The sequence below is a fragment of the Carassius auratus genome, unplaced genomic scaffold (genome assembly GCF_003368295.1).
Source record: "Carassius auratus strain Wakin unplaced genomic scaffold, ASM336829v1 scaf_tig00215912, whole genome shotgun sequence".
Taxonomy (NCBI): Eukaryota; Metazoa; Chordata; class Actinopteri; order Cypriniformes; family Cyprinidae; genus Carassius; species Carassius auratus.
This window is the reverse complement of record NW_020528306.1, coordinates 1220912-1227611: the sequence shown is the minus strand read 5'-3', so window position 1 is coordinate 1227611 and position 6700 is coordinate 1220912.

Below are 6700 nucleotides of genomic sequence, written 5' to 3'. Positions count from 1 at the left end.
ATATTGGTAAAGCTGACTAGTTTTGTATGCCAAAAGAGAAACATGCTAGAGCAAACATTTTAAATGTGATTTTATCCATCTGCCCTTTAGTGCATGTAGAGTAAAACAAAGATGAATGTCAGAAATGTTTAAACCTACGGTGACCAGGAGGGGACATGTTCCCTTTCAAGTTTTCTCTTGACATTGCAGAGCATCTGCTTTGGGAACTCCTCTCCATCCACATTTCCTGAAGTCCTATTGGCTCATGCCAGACCAATTGACTGGCCAATTGTTGTGAAGTATGCAAATTGCATGCAAATACTGATGAGCTCGGGGAGGCAGTATAAAATGCAATGCATGTGACAATTCTGTCAGAATCTTCTCCTTCATGTTGGCTTATGTATCAAGTATGAAGATGATATCCTACTGCAGTATCTGTGTGGGACCCATTGACCTGCCAGACAAACACGATCACTGCATTGCACCGGAATGTGGCTCGTTGCCTTTTCAGGTGACTGTTCCTTCCTCCTCCATCCGTTGCAGACTTCGTTGCCTTCGGCCAGTAAGGTTGTTAGGACTCAATGTCTATTTTAGCATCAGAGAAGGAGCACTGGGCGGACTAGGAGTGAGATCATCTGGACAGTGAGGGACCCCCAGACCTCCAAGGTGAGCTTGTCAGGATCATTGCTAAGGCTGTCCAGGAGCTTGAGCTCTCCTGCAATCCTCCAGAAGAGCAAACTTGACTCCTGATATTTTATATCCAGCTGACATCAAGTGGATTCAGGGACATCAGTCCCTTTCTTTCCGGACATCCACAACCAGCTGGTTAAGGTTTGGTCTGCACCACAATTGGCGCACATCCACTTACACAGGCCATCTTCTCCCATGTGGATGGGACAGGTCTGTGTGCATGCCCCCCGTTGAGGAGACTGTCCCCACAAACCTGTGTCCTGCTTCAGCCAAAACCACCAAGATGTGCAGGATGACAGCCCATCCGGCCAGCAATGCCTAGCCCTCGGCTGGGAAAGGAGCAACCACCCTGCATGCCATGGCGGTGCTACAGGTTTTCCATGCCACACTCCTGCAGTCCCTGGAGGGTGGGGCCATCACTCCGGACACTATCAATGATCTGCATGCGGTGACAGACTTCATGTTGATGGCAATGATGAGTGCTGCATAAGCGGTCGGTCTATCAGTGGGTTTCATGGTAGTTCTTCAGAGGTACCTATGGTTGAACCTAGCTGACCTTAAGGACGCAGATCGTAAGGTGCTCCTTAATGCACCTATCACTCCCTCTGGCCTCTTTGGAGATGCTGTGGAGTCGATCGTTGAGAGATTTGCGAAGGATCAAAAGTGTGCCATAGCTATGAGTCAGGTCATGCATGAGCACTCTTACAAGCCGTCTTCCAGATCTAGGTCTTATTTGGTGACCCCGCCCCGCTAAGAGGACGAAAAAAAGGCATGCCGCTGCTGCAGCAGACCCTCAGCAGGAGACAGATGTAAGGAGGAAAGTGTGGCCAGTATCCGTAAAGAAGGTAACACGGGCAGTGGAGGAGCCCTTGCTGTGTCTTCTGGTCACCCTCGGCCTCAACGCCATCTTCCTGAGGGTGTCATAAGGAGGGAGCACACTGGATGGACCCCGGTTGCACATAAACTACCTGGAGCTGGAAGCAGTGTTAGCATCTTAGCTGTTGAATATTTTTTTAATTCATATATTAATATCATAGAAGAAAAATTTGTTTCCTAGTGTCGTTGCCTTTTTTTTTTAAATAGGTCAAATTACTTTTTCTAAAGCAGTTTGAAATCATAATCATATCCATAGCGCCCATGCTCCCGAAGTGTACTGCAGTAAAATGCATTTATTAACAGAAAAAAATGTGCATATAACAATAGACAATAATCCGGTGTTGCTTATTAACAAAATAAAATCATGTTTTCATGTTATAACAGCACTCCTTACACACCATGTAAACAAGGGTCTGGGTCCAAATGCAGGTCTTTATTTATAAGTCACAAAAGTAAACAAAAAACACAACTGAATGCACCCCAAATGGGGAAAAACCAGAGTAATGTAAATCCTGAAAACAGGCCAGAAACAGGGATATGACACAAATACAGCCACTTAGTGCTTACAACTGTCAACATTCAACAACTAATAATCCAGCCCAGAGAGGTGTGGGAAAGGAGTGTAAATAGCTATTAGGATGGGCAACAGCTGTGTGTGTGATCGGGGAACCAGGTGTGTGGAGTTAATAAGGTAAAGGAGTCTGGGAGAATGGGAATTGACCTCTGGTGGTGAGAGGGAGAAACACCACGTCCCGACTCATGACAAGAATAAGTTTACACCTTAATTTAAACATGCATTTAATATTGTCAGAAAACTGAGAAATATTGCAGTATAATGTTGTTTACCTAAATTGCCAAGTCCTTGTTGGGTCAGTGGAGAGTTTACAGTGCAGGGGTTCACAGCGATTTATGTAACTTTCTATTGCTTGCAGCATCATTACTTGGGTTCATAAATCCAGTTACTGGCAGCAAGCCTCATTGGCCCTTCATGATGTAAAGTGTGGGTGAGAGTGTGAGTGGAGGAAATAAATGGAGATTCTTCTCTCTCTGACAGGCAGAGGGGTCTGACAGCATTTCCACGGATTTAATTGAACAGTAATGAACACAGAACTCTCTGTAATGTCAAGCTATCGCCTCCTTCCATTCACCTTATGTCCATAACATCGGTTTACTTTGTCTACATAGAGAGCTGCCCTTAGCATGCCATTTCTCAGCCTTGGGAAAACACTATCTACATTGCAATTTTTGGCTTTTGCGTAGTTGAGGTAACCATGGATACTACAGACATTCTCCATCAAGAGGTAGGAGATTTGTGTTTGATTCTGCATTGTCTAGATTACATTCATTTGAATGTTTTGATCCTTAAAGATCATTTAGACATGGCTGAGGAAAATCTTAATAGATTTTATATCACCTGGCTTTCTCTTCACCATCTGCAGTTCAGTTCATATTGCTTGAGAAATAGCAAGATGGCAAAAACACATAGCCAAACTCTGGGTGAACAAGAAAAGGACTTTCACCATCACTGACTTTTGGGCAAAAGGATAAGGGATAGGAAACACAATCCCACCCTCTGTCCATGTGCCAAGTAACCCTGGCAAGATATTTAACCAGACATCACCAAGCATCACCATAGACAGAGGTCGCTTTCATTAAGTGCTGCAGATTCTAACTTTCAGGCTTCAGTAAGTCTTTGTTTTCAGCAAAGGCTCACTGGAGAACCAAATTTCCTGAAAAACACAAACTGATTAAAAGCTCTTGATATGATTTGAGTTTACCACTCAAAAAGCCCACAAATGTTTTAATGTAACATTTTATTAAATAAAAAATACATTTCAGTAACTATTGCTATCTATTACGTACTGTTATGTATAAATGGAAGTGATAAAATATGATTCTTCATTGCGTTCATGTAGTGGTAACCTAAATTAAAATGTTATTTTTTGTGTGTGTGTTCAAACAGGGGAGAAAAAAACATGGCTTGATCAATTTAATGAAATTTTACCTTTTACTTGCTGTGAAAAGATTGTCCAGAAGAAAGGAGTGTAAAGATACATGCTAATGAAATGCTGCACAACAACATCCAGTGGGCCCCTTCATTTTAGCACAGTGCCTAACCTTTACTCAAAGACATTCTGCTTTCTGCTGTCTCACTCTGATGCACTTTTCATGTTCACTTTCTTCTATAATGGTGTTGAAGGAAACAGTCCCAAATTTAAATAAAACATGTTGTATATACACTAGAGCATGCTGTTCTCATTCAGCAAGAATACTGATTTAGGTTATTATATACAGTTTTATAACATCATATTGGTGTATAATTTAATCTAATAGACTTCATGCAGAAAACCGTCAGCTGAGAAAACGAGGAAACTTGTCAGCTCTGTAATTTTTTTTACTACCTTCATGCACCTTGCTTATACACAAGGTAGTCATTAGCAAATGCCCAGCTAGAGCTCCTCTTAAAGAAACAGCTTGTCTTTTACCAAAGTTGCAACTAGGAAAATATTGCAATATAATATATTATAGAGCATAAAAATCAGATAATCAAAATTAGATACACTTTTAATGTGTATAATGTGCCCATTTTTAAATAATGTATGAAACATTGTTAATAACAAATGCATGCCACTTGAAAATGTTACTGGAACAGGTCAGTGACCTCAAAATGTGGGAATGTGATAAAAAAGCATTCTCAGAAACAGTAAACATAAACAAACATAAACCTGAACATAAACAATTAGATAAACAGATCAACAGACTTGAACGAGTTGATGATGACAACTCAATATATGCAAAAGCATCACTGGCTGTTCTTCATTAACAGTGCAGCATAATTCCTGATCATCTGGACCTTTCTAGCATTGATATTTCTTGTACAAATGTAAGGTGATTAAGTGACTGCTTATGAAAGAATAAATATGGCAGTAATTACTGTTCTTGTCAGAAGGAGATTTTTTGTTAATAAATCATGTTAAGTTTGTTCAAACATGGGAGTAAAAATGACTGAATAGAGCTTGACTTACGTATTTATTGTTATTTCTGCATTTTGGTCACAGTGCATGATTCTGATTTGGCAGACATAAATGTTTCAAATATGAATAATCTCTTAAATGTATACATTATAAAATTTAGAGCATTTCTCTTTGAGAATTGATTTCCTTTTTGCATTATGTTATCATAAAAATAGCTAAATAAAAAAAGAACAGCTCAAGAAATACATTTAGAACTGTTCAACAGGTTCATCAAAGAAGACGTCTGTTGAAATCACTGAAGGTATTGCATTTACTTTTAGATTTTTGTAAATAAATTAAAACCACATTGTTGACCTAGTTATTATATGGGTTTGCCTCAGTTGCTGTGCTTAATTGAATCATTCTACCATAAAATGTATTGTTTACTCATAAGGATTATTTATCAGTCAGTTCGAAGCTATTCAAACAGCCGTCGACTTTGTTTCAAACACTCTAATGGTGTAAACCTGATTGATCCTGTGCAGTACAGGCCTCTTATCAACAAGAGCAGGATTTGCAGCCAGGACATTGATCTTCTTTCTCCTAAGAGTCTCTGGAGCAGCTGAGACTCCTGCTAGCATGTGGCTGATGGACGGCCTCTAATGCCTTCGTGCTTCTTGGAAGGAGCTGCATCATTCATGCTTTGAAAGATCAAAGTCTGTAGCTGAGCTTCTCTACATGGCTCTGTGGCAGGGCCCTGGTTTCTCACACCTTGATCATTATGGGACCGGCTCCTGTCATGCTGAATCATTTCAAACCCATATGGGAGCAGACAGATGGTGGGTAGGCTAAACCAACAGGAAGCTGGGTTGCCATGCCAATAACAGTTCTCACTATAAAACAGAAGGACAGAAGCATAGTAGCCTAGTATTACGGCATTTAAAATGTGAAGAATATTGTGTTAGAGTGCAACAATCACCGCCCACTTCCTCAGCAACCTTGCTTCCATATTTTTTCTCCTATTCATTTTCTCCATAGGGATTTAAAAAAATAAATCAGCAAGACTTGAACCAAACCAGCCAGCTCTAAGATGAATCATACAAACTTGTGTTTAAAGCAAAACAAGTATTTGAAAAAAGACAATGAAGTACTCAAGCCATAGCGACAAAAAATTATATAATAAAAAACCACTGATGTATATGAAGTTTTATAAGCATAGATGCACTTTGTTCCTAAATGAACGCTGCATCAAACAGATTCATAAGGTGAAAAACTATGAATTATAAATCAAATCCAAAGCAGATTCCAAGTGAACAGGGGCTTTGGCCATTCCAGTTTAGCCCATTGCAAGAATTCTACCAAGTGACGGAGAAAAAAAAAACAAAAAAAAACAATAACAAAGAGTGGTATGCAACCCTGATCATCACTTTCTCCGATTGTGAATCAATCGGTGTGTTCAAATGGATTAGTTGAGTAAATCACACCATAACTCGCTCATAAAAACTGTCAATTACCACGACCTACTGGTGCATGTTACAATGCACATTAGAGCTGAAACAACGAATCGATTTAATCGATTAAAATCGATTATTAAAATAGTTGTCAACTAATTTAGTAATCGATTCGTCGCTAAATAAATTTTATTTGCCATAAGCGGCTCATTTCGTGCATATTTCAAATCTGCGGTGACCAAAGTGTGGCAGTAATGAGCCACCGGAGGTTTTACTCAGCCAGTACAGCAGGTGAAGTAGCGAATAGCCAATAGCTGGCCTCGTTTTATGTCACGTGCTTCCCGAACAGCGTCTCTGCAGCATTCAGCCGGGAAGTGGGAGTACTTTACTTTGAGCCTTCAAAATGAAGAGTAACCTGTAAACTCTGCACTACTGAACTGTTTAAGGGGCCGTTCACATATCGTGTCTTTTGCGTGCTCAAGTTAGTTATTTCCTATGTAGGCGCGCAGTATGCACTCTCATAATGGAAGCGACGCGGTCGCGACACACATGCGGTGCGATGCGCCCGTTTTTCCAGGCGCGTCCACACCGCATCCATTTATCCTTTGCTGAAATTTCCGGGTCTTCGTGGAGAGGGCACGTCATGGAGAGAGCACGTCATGGTTGCTTAGCAAAGGCAGACGCCTCAGGGGCGCTTCTGCCCGAGCGCTTTGGAAAGAAGGAGAAAGCGGCGCGACTAGCGTTTTCCAC